Source organism: Macaca thibetana, chromosome 5, assembly GCF_024542745.1.
Source record: "Macaca thibetana thibetana isolate TM-01 chromosome 5, ASM2454274v1, whole genome shotgun sequence".
Classification (NCBI taxonomy): domain Eukaryota; kingdom Metazoa; phylum Chordata; class Mammalia; order Primates; family Cercopithecidae; genus Macaca; species Macaca thibetana.
This window is the reverse complement of record NC_065582.1, coordinates 47,879,023-47,898,665: the sequence shown is the minus strand read 5'-3', so window position 1 is coordinate 47,898,665 and position 19,643 is coordinate 47,879,023. Positions and strand designations below refer to the sequence as shown.

The window sequence follows — 19,643 nt, the reverse complement described above, 5'->3', positions numbered from 1 at the left end:
AATAAACACTGTTGAGTTACCTTGTTCTTTTTACTTAAAAAATACACCTTGGATATATTTTCATGCTAGTATTAAAAAAACTTCCCATTCTTTTCTATGGATGCATTATATTACATTGCATGCATGTATTATAATTTACTTAAACAGTCCCCTACTGATGGACATTTAGGTTTTTTCCATTCTTTGCTATTATAGAAAATATTCACATGAGTAATTTCAATACTTATATTCTAAAGTGAGCTAGAGTGACTGTATTCCTGTTTCCCAGACCGTATTCCACAGAACACAAGTCTCATGAGATGTTCAATATCCAAAAGGGTTCTATAGTTAAATAACTTCAGTTGACTCTGGGTATTTGTTGATGTTTCGTAGTGTACACTGTCAAATTAAAAGAAATCTTGCAATAATCTGCTTCGATGTAATCCAAGTGTTTCCCAACCTCACATTTTCTCAAGGAACAGCATACACTATTGTTTTGGGTCAGGTTCCTGGGAAGCAGACTGAGATAGAAATGTTCATGTGAGAGGCTTACTGGGGCATGTTCTAAAGAACAACACCTGATGGAAGTGAGGGCAGATCAAAACAGGGTGGGCAGAGGGAGAAGTTGGACTGTGATGCAGTTGCAACAGTGGCCTCACAGGATCCCATGGGGAGCCTTCTAGAGGCAGGATGTCCCTTTGGAGATGTTCCAACTCTGGAAGGGAAGCAGGCCAGATTCCTGGAAGGGAGAGCCACTCCCTGATGCTAGACAGCTTTCTTCCATTGGAAGCATTTCTCAGGAGGGGCTCAGCTGTGAGCTATCAACTGGAACAATGAATTTCATTGTTCACTACAACTCTGTATAGAATCTTCAAATTTTTAAAGGAGATGCTTATCAGTTCTTAGAATATCTTGCTGGTCACAGCAAGTCATTCGGTCTCCCGGGACTCAGTTTCTTGCTGTATGAAATATGTATACTGAACTGAAAGTTCTTTAGAGTTTATAACATTCTTTGCATCTATTTCCATTTCAGTATGTGCGAATTAAATTCTAAGGTCAGACATAAGTTTTCCCAAAGACATACTTGGCTATATAGAGGCCAATAATGTGGATAGATAGGCCCTAATTTTTTAATATTTCTGCTGTGCAGTTATGGAAAAAACGTGCATTGTTATACTTTCAAGTATATGTTCCTTAACTTGGGGCAGAATCTTGGGGCAGACTCTTGGGGCAAAATTGAATAAGAGAGTAGAATTAGAGCTTTTTATTTTAAAAATATTTTGGTTACCTCTTGTTAGGTGTTTGCTGAAGAAGCTAGCCTGCTATCTTCCTAGGAACATTGGCCCATATTGATAAAATTGAAGGAATATACTGGCATGAGGTGTAAAGGAGAGAGGAGCATAACTAACTTTAAAGCACATTCTTAGAAGCTCTTATTTATTCTCCTTTTAGAAGCTCAGGAAGCAAACAGGTGTAGATAAACAGCGATAGCAATTTCTCAAGGACCATCCGTTTGGGAATCAGATGGGTCTAAATGCGCATCCTATGTCTTTTATGGTACTTGCGAATTTCATTCTCATGCTCCTGCAGGATTCATCAATAGTGGTTGTTATTGATGGAAGCTTGTTTCCTGGCAGGAGAGGGAAAAGGGCTCAGGGAATGGGCCTCTCTTAAGTGTGCCTGGTAGAGTTGATGAAGGTTCATAAAGAGAATGGAAAATATATCCAAGAAAAAGAAAATGTTCTTTTTGGATAAGGAAATGGGAAGTGAAATCAAATTTAAAGCAGTGGGTATTATACAAATATGATGCAGAGAAGCAAACAAAAAGGAAAAAAAAAAGAAGAAGCAATTTTAAGATTGGTGGCTGTATGGGTGTAGGATCAACTTTTGAATTGAATGTAAGTTTTTCTAAAAAACCTTAATCTTTTTCTTCAACACAAAGCTTCATAAAGATTCTTGGATCATACTGAAATTTGGTTAAGATGTTTCTTAATTTATTTTATAAAATAAAAGTTATACTACTTTACTTTTTAAAATGGCATAATAAGTTGGATTACCCTTATAAAAACAGAAGTTATACTATTTTTAGGTTTTCCAATCATATAGTCTGTTGACATGCTTATACCCCCCTCAAATCACATATACCTTAAAATATTATACTATATTGTGATGTTGTGGTTTACTACTTCATATTTGAGTGGAGACTTTGCCACTTGACTTTTAGAATAAACGTTTACAACTTATTTTCAACACCTTCTTTAGACTTGGTCAGTAACTTGATATCAAACAAATACATTTGACATCACATGTGCTTTGTGATATTTTGTGATAAAGAGAAAAACATTTTACTAAAGAGCTATATGAAGCATTATAGGTTTTACAAAATGATATATGATATTTTTTTCTCCAAAATGATATACGATATTTTTTTCTCCAAAACGATGTAGTTCTAGTCAGCAAGGACATGAGTTAAATTACGGAGAACTCTGAGGATTATAGAAAAGATTTCTCTAAGAAGTTCAGTCTTGACTTATATAGTTTTCTCCATATGAGTCTTCCTGTTTTTTTATAGCATGATCAGGTATGTAGGTAACCATAAATCTGAGGAAGGGAGGATTACTCAATACATAATTATTAATCCTTTTATCCCTACCTTTGACTCTTACAGAATCCATTCCAATATATGGCCATGTGGCTCTTTGGAGCAGTGTTCCATCATGTTCCACGATGGTGACATCATACGGAGCACAGAAATCAATGTTAGCAGATAACCAGCCCATATAAAATCGAGTAAGTAAAGTTTTAAAAATTGTGTCATGGCAATATAGATACTTTTATGTAATAGCATAACTAATAATAAGGAAGATGTGGCAAAACAGGTGAAGTTATATATACCCAGAACTTTTAAAATGAGCATCTTGGTTTAAAAAATATACCGTTTGTTATTGCATGCTTACAGTATATATTTGAGGGCACAGAATATTGCACATAATTTTTTTTCTGAAAAGAACCACTTAGTAAATATTCTATGCTTTGTGAATCAAATGATCACTATCACAACGAGTCAACTCTGCCCTATTGCTTGAAAGCAGCCATCATCGTGTATGGGCATGGCTGTGTCCCACCGGAACTATTTACAAAAACAGGCAGCAGATGAGGGTTGGCCTCTGGGTCATAGTTTGTCAATTCTAGGCATATAAAATGACAAAACTGTGCATATCACTTTCTGTATATTACTGGATTAATTTTGAAAGAACTTGGGTGCTTAAAATTAAATAATAAATGTAATCAAACATCTAATTTTTGAATGAGTTTACTAATGTAAGGATATTAGAAGGTAATGTAGATTAGATTTTTTAAAAGACTAATTGAGACTTTTGAGGAGTATTTTACAGAAATGTAAGGTCAAGTTCAGTCTCGATAACTAACAAAATATAGTAAGGTATAACTTGATGATGGAGATATGTTCTAAGAAATGTATCGTTGTACAATTCTGTTGTGGGAACATCCTTGGCTGTACTGACACAAACCAAGATGGTATAGCCTATACATGTCCAGTCTATATGGTATAGCTAATTGGTTCTAAGCTACAAACCTGTACAGCATGTTACTATACTGAATACTGTAGGCAATTGTAACACAATGGTATTTGTGTATCTAAACATAGAAAAGATACAGTAAAAATACGGTATAAAAGATAAAAAAATATATACCTGCATAGGACACTTAGGATAAATAAAGTTTACAATACTGGAAGTTGCTCTGGTTGATTCAGTGAGTGAGTGGTGGGTGAATGTGAAGGCCTAGGACATTACTTGACACTACTGTAGACTTTATAAACACTGTACATGTAGGTCATGCAAAATTTATTAAAATATTTTTCTTCTTTTAATAATAAATTCACTTTAGATTATAACTTTTTAAAGTTAAGAAACAAACATTTTCTTTAACTTTTTGACTTTTGTAATAACACAACTTAAAACACAAACATATTATGCAGCTGTACAAAAATGTTTTTCTTTATATCCTTATTCTGTAAGCTTTTTCCTGTTTTTAAAATTTTTAAATTTTTACTTTTTAATTTTTTTTTGTTAAAAACTAAGACATAAACCCACACATTAGCCTAGGTCTACACAGAGTCAGTATCATCAACATCACTGTCTTTCTCCTCCACATCTTATCTCACTGGAAGGTCTCCAGGGTCAGTAACACACATGGAGATGTTATCTCCTATAATGTCAATGCCCTCTTCCTGGAATATCTCTGGAAGGAACTTCCTGAGGCTGTTTTACAGTTAACTTTTTTTTATATAATTTTTTTTATTATACTTTAAGTTCTAGGGTACATGTGCACAGCATGCAGGTTTGTTACATATGTATACATGTGCCATGTCGCTGTGCTGCAGCCATTAACTCATCATTTACATTAGGTATACTGCCTAATGCTATGCCTCCTCCCTCCCCCCACCCCATGACAGGCCCCTGTGTGTGATGTTCCCCTTCCTGTGTCCAAGTGCTCTCATTGTTCAATTCCCACCTATAAGTGAAAACATGCGGTGTTTGTTTTTATTGTCCTTGTGATAGTTTGATGAGAATGATGGTTTCCAGCTTCATCCATGTCCCTACAAAGGACATGAACTCATTCTTTTTTATGGCTGCATAGTATTCCATGGTGTATATGTGCCACATTTTCTTAATCCAGTCTATCACTGATGGACATTCGGGTTGGTTCCAAGTCTTTGCTATTGTGAGTAGTGCCACAATAAACATACGTGTGCATGTGTCTTTATAGCAGTATGACTTATAATCCTTTGGGTATATACCCAGTAATGGGATGGCTGGGTCAAATGGTATTTCTAGTTCTAGATCCTTGAGGAATCGCCACACTGTCTTCCACAATAGTTGAACTAGTTTACAGTCCCACCAACAGTGTAAAACTTAACTTTTAAGAAAATATAAGTAAAAGGAGTACACCACACATAATGATTAAAAAAGTATAGTATAATAAATACATAAACCAGCAACATAGTTATAATCGTGTTATGTACTGTATATAATTTTACGTTATACTTTTATTTGACTGGCAGCACAGTAAGTGTGTTTCCACTAGCATCACCATAAATTGAGCAATGCACTGTGTTATGACGTTATGATGTCATTGTGGTTTGGATTTGTGTCTCCATTGTTGGAGGAGGGGGCTGGTGGGAGGTAATTGGATCACGGGGAGAAACTTCCTCCTTGCTGTTCTCATGATAGTGACTTCTCATGAGATTTGGTTGTCTAAAAGTGTGTAGCACCTCCCCCTGCTCTCTCTTCTTCCTGCTCTGACCATGTAAGACATGCCTGCTTCCCCTTCACCTTCTGCCGTGATTTTGTTTCCTGAGGCCTCCCCAGTCATGCTTCCTTTATAGCCTGTAGAACTGTGAGTCAATTAAACATTGTTTTTTCTTTATAAATTGCCCAGTCTCAGGTAGTTTTTTATAGCAATGTGAGAATGGACTAATACAGATATCTTTGTCACCAGGTGCTAGGAATTTTTCAGCTCCATTATAATCTTATGGGACCACCTCATTGTATATGCAGTCTATCATTGACTGAAACTTCATTATGGGGCGTGTGTGGCATTAAAGCACAGAAATAAATCTAAGCATCTGGCTTCTTACTGGTAAAGTGAATCTATACATTTTATTTTCACTTCCAGTTATAATTTCTAATTAACATCCTCAGATTGAATTCTGTAGCATTTATACTAGATCAAGATAAACAGTAAAATAAGTAAAAGAGTTTAAGGAAATCGAAACATTTTATAAGAACTCTAAGAGGAAAAAGGTAGTTTCTTTATTTTTCCATCATTTTTAGTATGAAAAAATAAAATAACTATAAATTCAAAGAAAAAACACGGAAATCATGTTCTTTGACAGTAATTATTTATAAACTGAAACTTACCCCCCTTAACTTCATGAACTTCCTAGAAATTACTGTTTCTTGGAATTTTCATTAAGAATTCCCCAAACTCAAGAACAAATTTACTGGTGGGTTTTTTTTTTTTTTTTTTTTTTTTTTTTTTTTTTTTTTTTTTGTGAGACGGAGTCTCGGTTGTTTGCCCAGGCTGGCATGCAATGGCATGATCTTGGCTCACTGCAACCTCCACCCCTGAGGTTCAAGTGATTCTCCTGCCTCAGCCTCCTGAGTAGTTGTGATTACAGACACATGCCACCATGCTCAGATAATTTTTGAGTTTTTAGTAGAGATGGAGTTTCACCACGTTGGTCAGGTTGGTCTCAAACTCCTGACCTCGTGATTTGCCCACCTTGGCCTCTCAAAGTGCTGGGACTACAGGCGTGAGTCACTGTGCCTGGCTGGTGTCTTACTGATCCACACAAATTAGGTATTGCTACCATTGAGGGGTTAAAAAAGAAGCAGGGGGAAATTTTGGGTATTGAGTGATAATATTTAAGACATTTTTAGTAATAGCAATGTAGTTGTAAAGTGTCTTGTCACTGAGATATTGATGGAATGAATAAACATTCTTTTTTTAATAAAATTATTCTGATCAGTTCTGTGGCAAATTAGCTATGGCAGGGGAATTTTGCTTAAACGAAATTACACTTGAAATATGCAAGAGATTTAAACAGAGATCTCCCCTAGTATGTGAGTAGTAAATAAGTGTTTCAAAGTCATAAGAAGAGTGTCGTGTGCCTTCTCTTTTCCTTTTATGAATTCTCTTTGACTCCTACATTTTTAGGTTCAGCCTCCTTTGTCAGGATACTTAAAAACAGGGGCACTTTGATTGGTTACTTTTTGGTGGCCAATAATAGTTATTCATATCAGGATTTAGGTTAGATGGAATTAAAGACCTCAAGTATCTCTTCCAATTTGCATAGTAAAACAGGCAAGTAAGTGTAATTTGTTCCTTGGTGAACTCTGCTCTTACTGTAACAAGAACCCAGAAAGGCACTATTTGTATCAGTTAATCCCTTGAAGGTAGCTTTTATTTTGGATAGTCACCTGGGGAGTGTAATGGGCTCAATGCTAAAGAAACATTTGAAATTTTTCTGCCAACCGAATCTCACTTGTAGTCTTTATCATGATTTCTTTGCTATAATTTTTACATTCTGAAAATAAACACATTTATAAAGCAGAATTGGGGTATCAACTAAGTTACTAAAAACCTCACCAGTGCATGTTTTCACTCAAGGCCCCTCCTCTTTTATTTTAGCTAGGGATGCAGCTTACAAGCTTGGGTGGCCTTGAGTCACCACTTTTAACTCAATTTAGTTAAAGTTTTTAATTTTATTTCTTCTTATCTCTTTGATTATCAGGGTAATATGTGCTCATTATAGAAGAGTGAAAACTACAGAAAAGTTTAAAGTGGAAAAAATATCACCAGTTGCCGTACTTACTAGAAGGCAGCTAAATGCATGACTGTTAACAGGTTATTTTGTTTACGTGATTGCTATAAAAAAGATTGAAAAGTTGCATTGTGGTTTTGCTTGTTTAACAGGAAATTGTGACATTTCTCTGTGACATTACATAAGTAAACGCTATTTTAATGTGTATATAATACTCTAATTCAAAACAGGATCCAACCCATCATTCCTTTCTCTAATTTTTGATTATTATAAATAATACTTCAGTGAATGTATTTTTGAATAAATTTTGTCCATATTTCTGATAATTTCATTAGGTACATTTCCTAGGAAGGGAACTAAGATGTCTAAAGTAATAAATATTTTAATGGTGCTCAGATCTTATCCCAAAAAATGATGTACAGATTGACACTTTTGTCATCCCTACACCTTCATCATCTCTATGTGAGTCTTGGTGATATTGCATCCTCACCATTGCTGATGTTTCACAATTCTTTCTGGTTCTATGAAGAATAGGGGCAGCAGTTTATGCCAAATGTAATTCTTATCTTGGAAACCACAGAGAAAATTATGAGAATGGGATTGAAGGGAGTCCCACAAACTAGGTCTAGCAAGACCCAGAGACAGTGAGTAACCATAAAATCCAGAACATGTTACTGTAGATAGGCAAAAGCAACTGAAATTAGCAGAATTTGTGCAGGAAGCACTGCCAGGAGGAATGAGAGTGTGGAGGGGCCACGGTGATAGCAGATATTGCTGACTGTCAGCAGGTAAGAAGGAAAGAGCCCTGTTTCGAGTGGGAGCTAAACTCAAATAGGGAGTCATTCCTAGGAGAATTGGAGAAAGATGTTTTTGTCCCCATAAAAGGCAGATCTCAGAAAGCACATCTTTTAAAAAGGAGAGAAATGCATTGGAAGGAAGGGGTTGTATGCCTTGGCAGCAGCTTCTAGTGAGGAAGCTGGAGGAGCTCAGAGCTGGTGCATGTGTCATTCCTCGTAAGATCCAATGGACTTCACAAGGTGCATCCTGACAGGCAGAGTTGGATTCCTGCCTGCATTGTGCACTTAGTGCCTGGGACTTTTCTCCTTGTATGGAGATGTGGACAAGTTAATAGCCTGTGTGGCTCATCTTTGACCAATGGGATACAGAAGTTAGCAACACATTCTTCCCCTTTTCTCTGCCTGGGTGTGACCTCTTAAAAGTACAGTTTGTGTACTGCTGTGCACTTAGAAATGACGAACTCTGTTGCACACCGTTATATTGGCTCCCTCCATCCTTCGTTTCTGTTTTGTTATTGTTGTTGTGGTTATTATTTTTTCTCCTTATTTTCACTTCTTTCTGCTTTCCTGGAATCATACCCCTCAATAAAATACTTTTTTCTGTGTCTAATGATGATGTCATACCCGTCATACCTTTATTGTTTTTCTGATTTCTATTGGGATTTATTTTCTATTCCATGGATTATTTAAAAATGTATTGCTTAATTTTCAAGCAATTGAAGATTCCCTAGTTGTCTTTTTCATTTTTAGATTTCACAGCCAGGTTTCTTTTAGAGAATAAAACATTGAGTACTTTTAGTCCTTTTAGTTTTGTCATGACTTGCTTTAGGCCCAACATATGGTTAATTTTGGCAAATGTTCCAAGAGGACCTAACAAAAGTAAGTTTTGCCATTGAGTGCAATGCACCTTAGAGAACAGGTAGGTCAAATTTATTGTTTTGTCCACATCTACTCTGTCCTTGTTGACTTTTTCTTTTACTGTGTGTTTTATCAGCTTTTGAAAGAGATGTTTTTACATTACCCACAATGACGGTGAATTTGCCTATAAGATTTAAAGCTGTGATTTTAGAAGACTATAGATTTTGGAATGTGAGACCTTCCTGGTAGTTTGACCTTTTCATAGTTAAGAAATGCACATCATCATCTTTGTAATAAGGCTACCTGCCTTAAAGTCTGCTTTGTTATTAATGTAGCTACCTCAGCTTATTTCATTTAATATTGCATGATATAGATTTTCTCATCCACTTGCTTTCAGCCTGTTTTTTTCTCTATGTTATACACGTGCATCTCTTGTAAACAGCAGTTAGCTGTGTTTTATGTTATTGTTTTGAATTCAGCCTGACAATCTTAGTCTTTTACAGAGTATTTAGTTCATTTTTATTTAATATAATTTGTGTTTGTATTCATCAACCTATTTTTTTTTCTGTTTGACTCAGCTTTTATGTAGCTTTTTCTTCCTTTGTTTTTATTACTTAGCTATTACAACATGCATCCTTTGCATATTACATTCTATTTAATGATTTGTTTTAAGAAGAGAAAATTGCAGTTTGATTTAAACCCTTAGAGAAGAATACAAACTCCAAATTGTTTCCATGAAGTGAGAATGCCACTGATATCTAAGCTTGATAAAAATTTCACAAGAAAACTATTTTCCCAATTTTATTTATGAATATCAGTGCAAAACTCTTTGTATTATTGGCAGAAAAAAAATCCAGCAACTCATTAAAATAGTAATCATTAAAAAAGTAACTCATTAAAAAAGTAATATCATGACCAAGCAGGCAGGGTTCATTCTAGGAATGAAATATTATGAACTCTATTAAAATAATTTATCATATTAATTGGTCTAAAAATCATACGTTAATTTCTATAGATGCTGAATATTTATTCGACAAAATTCAACAGCCACTGTGGATATCTTTTAAAAAGACAACCCAATAAAATAAGAGTTAAAACATTTTATGAACATGGCGAACTGACAAACTATTTACGCTGTAGGGGCAGAAATGGGGTGATCCCTTTCTTCCCCATTGTAAAGGTCACAGCCTACACCCTTCTAACAAAAGACAAATTAACAAGAGAAATGCATAACACACATAGTTGATCATAGTTTCATGTGACACAGAAGCCTTCAAAAATGAAGACCCAAAGACTCAGGGTGAACTATCCATTTTCATACTCGTCTTTTTGGAACGTTTATGGAGACTTCATTAGCTAGGCATGATTGAAGCATAAACAGCTAATGTAGAACTGTACTTGGACAAAAATGGCATGATCTAATGTTAATAGACCTGGTGGGGAAATCTCAACAAAGCCTGTTCGGATTCTTCTTGACCTATCTATGCAACTTTCCTTCCTCCCAGGTATGGGATATGGCCCCTCTGGAATGAGAGTCTTAATTTCTTTTTGGCCAACTGTTACATGGAAAGGTCAGGGAAGTTTAGAGTAATATTTTTAGGTTTTATTCCTGGCTTTGGTGAAAAGGGGTTCTGGCTCCTATGACCTGCGTTGAGGAAGAGGGCTTCTAGTTTCTATAGCTCTCCGTGGGGAAGAATGAGGCTGAGAGACACGAGAATAGAAGATCAGAGAGAAACTTGCTTCTGAGGCTGCTTCTGAGGACTTCATTTTGAAATATTATTTTTTGAGCCCTAAGAATGCACACAAACAAACAAAACACACATGCACACAAATACACCATCTTGTCTCAAAGCCAGTATTGTAATGGAAAAAAAAAAAAAAAACACTAGAGGCATTTCTGCTTATTCAGTTAAAAGTATAAATCAGATAAGGATGCACAATTCTCAACCCTGCTACTGATACTGTACCAGAGATTTTAGCCAACAAAGCAGATGCAAGAGACAAGTTAAGTCTTAAGCTCTAAGACCTAAGTAGGTGGAAGTAAAACCTTTATGTTTTTGTGACTTAATATTTAGAAAACCCCCAAATAACCTGTGAAAGTTTCTAACCATTACTCAATTCCAGCATCTAAAATAGGAAAAACAGAGATACAGCTGACTCATTAAAAAAATCCTTTGGTTGGAAAAAAAAAAAAAAAAACCCACACACAAAAAACCAACAACAAAAACACCCTCTGGGGAAATTCAAAAGAATGATAAACTGAGAAAAATATTTACTTCTCCAATCACCAAGCACTTCCCCCCTAATATATTAAGAGCTTTTAGAAACTGGGGCATGTGGGGAAATATAAACTGTAGAGCTGTTGGCAAAGAATGTAAATGAACGGTTTATATAAAAAGAATTGCAAATAGCATTTCAACTCAGAACAAAGGTGTTCAACTCCACATAAGACGCTAGTTTTTATTTGATTTTATTTAAGAAATGAGAGAATATAAGTATATATTTCTAAATTTGCTTGCGTTTTATAAAGAAACTTTCAAGGAAGCATAAGAATTAATAGAAATGGTTGTCTACAGAGACCAGAGTGGAGGGACAACAAATAGGGTGAATGGGACTGGAATCGAAGCCTAATTCTTACGTAAACACTTTCTCATATTGTTTTGTTTTTTAGCCATGTGAACATATTACTTTTATAGAAAAAAATATAAAAATACAAATTTGCAATTCCTTTATGTAAGGTGAAAAATTTCACCTCTTTCGATTACTGTGTAAGTTGAGTTATTTAAAGCATTCATGTGCTATTTGTATTTTTATTTCTTAAAATTATCTGTTCAAGTTCTTTAGAAATATTTTTGCTTTGTAGTTTTTTTAAACAAACTTTATAATTCCTTAATATATTTAGGAACAAGTACATTTTAACATTTTTATCTCACCTTTTAAAAGTCTGGTTATCCTATTATTTTGTTTATTATACATTAACTTAGAGAAATTAGTAATTCTTATTTTGTCAGATCTGTCAATATTCCTGTGTTGACTTTTTAAGAAACATTACTTTATTTTATTTTTGAGATGACAACCAAATGCTAAATGTTTAATGAGAATCATATCAATTTTAAGGAAACTGATTATCACTGGCTGACCTTTCACTTCAAACTGCCCTAGTTTTAATAAATGCATAAAACATTTCAAAGGAATCATGACGGTATATTTTACTTCATGACCTTTAATCTTGTTCATGAAACCTTCATTTTGATGAATGACAAAAGGAGAAAATACAGAAAATGATTCTGGGTACTTTAATGACATCTCTTTGCATGAACTATGAACCACAGTTACCAGTGCTATGAGACTGGAGGGTGTTGCTTGTTCATTAGAGATTCTTACAGTAATTAGGAAACAAAGACTAACTGTGAAATGAGACTTCATGGTTTGGGAGATCTGGAAACATCAGGTGAAACTGAAGTTCTCCCACATGAATAAAACATTTTTATTTTTAAGGCTAATTAGGACATCTGTAACTACTATTTGCTTTCTTGAAGGAAAGTATATTAGGTTGCAAACACTAAAGGGGAGATAGGTGGGCATGTTTCTTAATCTTAGGTAGAATTTAAAGACTACAAAGATCTGAATGTATGTGTGTTGGGAGATGGAGGAACAGGGAAGAAATAAAATGGGTTTAGATCATCCAAGATTTTAACAAACAAAAGTTTGAAATTTTCCAAGCACTATATTTACCTGTGTTCCAGGTGCTCAGATTGCATAACAAATTATTCTCAGACTTCATGTAATAAAGACACCATTTATTATGCTCATAAATTCTGCAGATCAGGAATGTAGACAGGGCACAACAGGTATGGTTGTTTCTGCTCCAGATGCATGGGGCTTCAATGGAAGACTTGAAGGCTGGGAGGCAGGAAGCAGGTCATTTTTCTCTAAAGAGCCAGAGAGTAAGTATTCTTGGCTTTGCAGGATTTAAGTACAGTCCCTGTCATTACTACGTATTTCTGCTGTTTCAGGATAGAAGACACCATTGATAATATATAAATTAATGAACATGAGTTCCAATAACCTTTATTTTCAAAAACAGGCAACTGGTTGGGTTTGGCCCCCTGAGGTACCTGAAGGATAATTTGTTTGCATGTCAGGTTGATGAGAAGTGTCAAGTGGAGGTCTCAGTTGTTCTTCATGTAGACCACTCCATGTAGGCTCATTCCTTTGGGATAGTTTGGGCTTCCTGTCCTCATGGAGGCTGGGATCTAACGATATAAGTCTTCAGAAAGAGGCAATTAATACATACCCCAAATCCTCCTAAGAATCTCCTTAATATATCTATGACACTTCCTCTTCTTAATAAACAATGGAAAAATGAATGAATGGAACTCAAGACATTGCCTCAAATGATTCATCCTTGCCCAAGGATGGACTCACAGAGACTTGGCACAGCAGGTTGGGCGGGTATGTGAGTCTTGAATGATACCAGTTGATCTCTTTGCCACTGTAGTTAAGATGGGCTTCTGCTGTCACTGAGAAGTTCCAGAAATATTAGAGCTCATCTAGAAATTACGTAAATATTTACTTTTTTTCTAGAATGTCTTTTTTTAAACTAGAATTTATTTGTCATAGGAAGTGAGATGAGAATATAAATCTCTTAAAGACCTAGACGAATGCTTCACAAAATCCTTGTTAAGTAATAACTTGTCCCTTACCTGCTGCTTCAAGATTCAGACAGTGCTTCATTGAGTCAACTGTCAATATGTTAGTATTGATAGAACAAACTTGTTTTTATTTTGTGATAAATTTTAACGTCTACTAGGTCTAGCTCCTCTTTATTCCTTTTCTATTTAAAAATTATTTTCACCAGTAGATGTTTTTGGATGAACTTATGGATCATAGTGTCAAGTTCGCTTCTTATGTCAATTCTTATATGTCAATTTCACTTCTGAATTTATTTCTTATGAAATAATTTGGAAAAATGATATTTCTGTAATACATAGTTTCCATCTAGGAATAAAGTATGCTTCTCAAATTACTTAATTGTTCTTTCTGCCTTTCAATCTAGTTTTACTGATTTCTTTATATATTTCCATACATTACCATATTCATTCCTAACTATTGTATAATTTTGTTGCTAATGTGGATTAGGTAATTTCCCCTACATACCGCTGAGACATGGAATGATAAATATAAGAGTTGTTGATATTATGAGGTATATATTTTGGTTTCTGTCAATGGTTTCTGTCTCACAATTCCCATAGATCTTGTTTTTCCTAGTTGACTAAAACAATAGGTATGTCTTTTGTTAAAGTATTTAGTCTTTTGTTCTTGATTTCTGAAGCAGCTTCTAAACAGCTTTAAAGTAATAAAGGTGAAAGACAGCCTTTTGTCATAATGTTGGGGCTGTTTAGGGCTCAGAAGCAGGACTCAGAAAACTGAATCTCTCTCTAACCTTTTCCTGACACTCCTCTCCATTTTTTTTTTTTTTTTTTTTTTTTTGTGACGGAGTCTCGCTCTGTCGCCCAGGCTGGAGTGCAGTGGCATGATCTCGGCTCACTGCAAACTCCGCCTCCTGGGTTCACACCTTTCTCCTGCCTCAGCCTCTCGAGTAGCTGGGACTACAGGCACCTACCACTACATCCCCGGGCGTGGTGGCTCACGCCTGTAATCCCAGCACTTTGGGAAGCTGAGGCGGGTGGATCACAAGGTCAGGAGATTGCTCCCCTCCTTTTAACTTAAAATTTTCAATTTTATAAGACAGGGTCTCACTCTATCAGCCAGCCTGGAGTGCAGTGGCACAATCTTGGCCCATTGCAGCCTTGACCTCCGGGGTTCAGGTGATCCTCCCATCTCAACCTCTTGAGTAGCTGGAGCTACAAGTGCACACCACGCTGCCTGGCTGATTTTTTGTGTTTTTTTGTAGAGATTTGGTTTCACCATGTTACCTATGCTGGTCTTAAGCTAACTATCCATCTCAGCCTCCCAAAGTGCTGGGATTACAGGCGTGACCCACCCCACCTGGCCTTCCTGCCTCCCCCGCTACTTTTTTAAAACTTTCTCCTTTTTCTCCCCAAGGAAAGCTATAGAAACTAAAAATATACTCTCATCTTCCCTCCTTTTGTGTCTTGGAGCTGGCCATAGAGAAGTAGTCTGATTGTAAGTCATAAGATTCCCATTTCTGAAGGGGTCCTCCTGCACCATACCCAGGAAGAAGGAATGCTGCACAGAAAGGCCAAGAAAAATCTCAACAGTCCTTGCTGGGTTGCCCCACTCAGTCTATTCATATTAGGCCATACTTTCGTTGTCCAGTCATATTTTTACATGGTTGTCCATGCTTCAATCATTCCTATCCAGTGAATTTTCCATAAGAGGCCCAGAAAGATAGAATGGGGGGAGCCTCTGAATAGCTGAACTTGTGGAAGCTTGCAGAAAGGTGAAGAAGAACTCATCCACGTGCGGGTGGGTGGCACATCCCACTTCCACAGGAATGGAAGCACTTGTGCTCAGGACCCTTTAGACCTCACCCTATGTATCTCTTCATCTGACTGTTTATTTTCATTTTAAAAAATATCCTTTATAATAAAGTTGTAAATGTGTTTCTCTGAATTATGTGAGCCAATCTAACAAATTAATGAAACCCAAGGACCAGGCTATGGGAACTCTCATTTATAACTGGTTGGTTAGAAACCCAGGCAAAATAACCTGGGACTTGTAGGGACTGAGCCTCCAACCTGTGTGATCTGATGCTGTCTCCAGGTAGATAGTGTCAGGAGGCTATTTCCAGGTAGAGAGTTGGGTGTCCACTGCAGAACTGACTGCTTGCTTGTTGGTTGGGAGAAATCCCCACACACTTGGTCACAGAAATTTTCCGTGTTGACTGTTGTGGTATGAGAGTAGAGAAAAACTGTTTTTCCCACTCAGCACCTATGGTTTAATTCATACCTTCTTTTTTCACTCTGTATGCCACTTACTTTAAAAAAATAAAAATGTGAGTGTCTTGTCTAGCCAGCAAGACTAAGAAATAAGTTTGTCTTCTGCTTTTTGGGGCTCTGTTTTTTTCAGTTATAGGAAGGAAGGGTAGAGTTGAATCAAATACTAATTCTTAAAGCATCTTTTGTTTTTTTAGTTCTCTTATAATGTGAGGTAATGTGGGGTGTATTTATGTTTTTCTTGGTATCCTAATGTATATAATACTTAGAAAGTTGTCAGAACCCTCTAGGGATTAGACATATATACATAGATAAATAAGCATGAACCTCACTGTCAGCATCTACCATTAGTGAGCTTATTTATTTAATTCTTTCTCTTATTTTAATTTTCTGGTACAATAGGTTATGTTAATATTCTGTGAAAACTAACCTGACATTGTTAACCTTTTCATGGGACATTACACTTTGACTACTGTCACAGTTAGTAAAGCTCACTTTACAGAAATTTAATTTGTGCATTAAAAATGTGTATATACAATTACCTTTTATTAACACATATTTTACAGTTGTGGTTAAATCACTGTATAATTTTATTGAAACGTATCAAATGATTGATTTTGAGATAGAGATCATACCTAGTGCCACATATGGTGGGAAATACATGCACATCCTTGTTGAGAGGTATTTTCTTTAGGATGGAAGGCCTTTTGAGAGAGACACTGCAGCTCTCCTGTGCCTCAACCTACCTCCCTGGGCCAGGCCTTTAAGCTGTCTCTGATGTGGTGGGTTCAGCTTCCTTTATGCCACTTGGCCACTGCCTCTTCATGCAAGCCTCTGACTCTCCCCTCAGCTATCTTCCATGTTCCCTGTGGGTTTTGACAGAAACTTCTGGATTTCTTCCAGAGAAGACGCTCAGATGAGCTGCCCAGGGTGTTTCTGAGCCAAGGTTAATGGCTGCATCATGTTGAATTTAGCAGAAATAGAGAGTTAAAAGAAGAGAATGCTGTCTGCGTAGAAAAATTTTGATTTTAGATTTATTAAGTTTGAGGCAATAATAGGTATTCAAGTGGAAGTATCCCAGGGGACAGGGATTGGCAAACTTTTTCTGTAAAAGGCCAGATGGTAAATATTTCAGTCTTTGTGGACCGGATGTGATCTCTGTCACATCTTATTCTTTGTATTTTTTTTTTTTTTTACCATTCTTTTAATGTATATTTAAAATACAAAAATGTAGGACAACAACAAAAAGCTGCAATGTAACTTGTCTCATGACAGAGCCTTGACTGAGATATTGGGTCTAGAAATCTAGATTAATATTCAGCATGTGGATAATTTGAAAACTCATGAGTAAGCATAGATGTACAATACTCTAATTAAGATAGATTATTATTGTAAATTATATAAGTATTTACATTGAAAGTGTTTTGCCCAGAAATAGATTTTATAAAATCATGTCTTATTTTTTTGAGCCACGTAAAGTTACTAAGGACTTCCATCAACCAGATATAAAAATAGATTCAATAAAATTAATAAAATTTTTCAAATTTGATTAGGATTTAAGAAAAATAGTTTCAGAAAATTTCTAATTTCATAATTCTGTGGAAATTAATGCAAAATAACTTTAAGCTTACTGGATGTCACAGAGGCTAAAAGTAATCTTTGGTTTATGAGAATATCATGATACATGATAGAATAAGACAGGCTGTAAGAATTGTAGCCAGCTGTGTTGCCATCAAGGAATTATAATATTTATGCTTTAACTGTGGGATTAAAGGGGGTTATATCCTTTCAAAATTGACTGAAATAAATGCATTATAGGTAGGATTAAATAAAAACAACACGAGTTCTTTACTTCTGTCCAAATTAACCAAATGAATGGCACAAATTGAAGAAGTCTTTTAAACTAGTCATAATTAATGAGTTCATTTATTCCCTTAATTCAAGTAGATCACTAGAGTTTAAGTCTATTTTCCTAATGGAATTTTATTGATTGTAAGTTTAACCAACATGTTTTGCTTTTTGCAACAGATTTATAGAAAGATTCAACATTTTTACTAGTACAACCTAGAAATTATTTTACTTCTTTCATTTACGATGATACAATGTTTCAGATAAATTTTTGAAATCTATAGAGTATGACTTTCATATATTAAATGCAGAGTGTAGAATACAGAAGTTAGTTTTAGATTCAACATTATGTCCAAGTTCCAGTAGTACCTTTATACCTGAAGTGTTTGAGAGAAACATGGGCAAATTGGAGCTTATGTGGAAAGACATAACCAGGAATGTAACATATCTAAGTACTAATTCAAGTGAAAAATAGCTAAAACAACTAGTATGGAGAAGAAAGACCTTGGAGGGTCTGACCTCATGTATGCATTGCACAATGGGGTGTATATCACAGTTGTCTTAAACATTTAAAATGGCAGAAGAAGGAGTAGACTCATTTATCTATCCACTCATCCGTCTAACCATTCACCCATCATTTCATATAGAAATAGCCTTCTATATGCTAATCTTATTGTATATACTAGAGACAGAAAGATGAGTAATATAACCCTTACCTAAAGAAGCTCATAGACTAATGAGGAAGCTCATATTTTATGGGAACACTTATTAGTTAGGTAAACCATTAGCTTTCTTTTCCTCCTCTATAAGTCCAGATAATAATAATAATAATGCATAACTCAGAGGATTATCTATGGGGGAAAATGAAATTGTGAAAAGTAGTACAAAATGCTATAGAATGTTAGATGACATATTATTGACTGAAGGATTTCTGGATAAGAGATTACTAACTCATGTTTTCTGAATTTCTTGATTTAATATTTTATAGTAAATCAGTTACGTGTGGTGTGATAAACCATGTAAAATTTAGTGTCTTAAAATCACAACACTTTATTATTTCTCATTATTTTACTGGTTAACTGAATGATTTTCTCCCTGTCTTTTCTGGGCTCATTTGAGATCTCCTCACTCACCTGCCTGGTGCCTTGGTGATGGCTGTTGTGTGAGCTGCTTTCATCATGCAGTTTATTCATTAGGTAGTCCAGCTGGATTTTCTTACATGACAGCAGAAACAGTCAAAGATGTAACAAACAGAATGGCAAGGCCTCTTGGGACCTAGAGTTGGAAGTCACACATTATTTTTGCCATATCCTGTTGGTCATAGCTAGTTATAAAGACATAGGACATAAATCATAGCTAGGACATAAATCATAGCCAGCCCAGATTTAAGGGGAGGGAAGATAGACTCCACCTTTCAATGGAAGAAGTGGCAAATTCACATTGCAGAAGGGCACATGGGATGGAAGAGGCTGTTGTGGCCATCTTTGCAACTATGTACCACAAATACACATGACAGGTTTTTATTTCCCATTTGGTAAAGTGTAAGTAATCTATTTTTCTGTGTACAGTGGCTAACAGTTGTACTTATTTTTTTTTTTTTTTTTGTATTTCAATCATCATTGCTAGCAAGGAAATAATAGTATGAAAAGGCACAGTTTGAGTTCTCCTATATAGTTCATTCCGTCATTGTTGTTCATAATTAAAGAAATTGCAGCAACTTCTAACCAATAGGTTATGAGTGAAGGATTTGTCTGTCTGTGAAAAAATCTAGTAGTTTGAAGGTTCTTAATTCTTGCTACTTTATTATTACACTATCGTCCATTTTTTAGCAATAAGAGGTACATTTTTACTTTACTGCTTAATATCTGTCACTTTTATTCCTCCATA

The 19,643-nt window shown here is 35.5% G+C and overlaps 1 protein-coding gene across 2 annotated transcripts in view; it reads left to right on the top strand.

The window, feature by feature from the left end:
• Positions 1-19,643, top strand: part of IL15 (interleukin 15) — a 98,212-nt gene that overhangs the window by 18,943 nt on the left and 59,626 nt on the right. For both annotated transcript variants that reach the window (XM_050789798.1, XM_050789799.1), the window contains exon 2: positions 2,648-2,769. The gene's annotated coding sequence lies outside the window, so the exon portion shown is untranslated. The remainder of the gene's footprint in view (positions 1-2,647; positions 2,770-19,643) is intronic.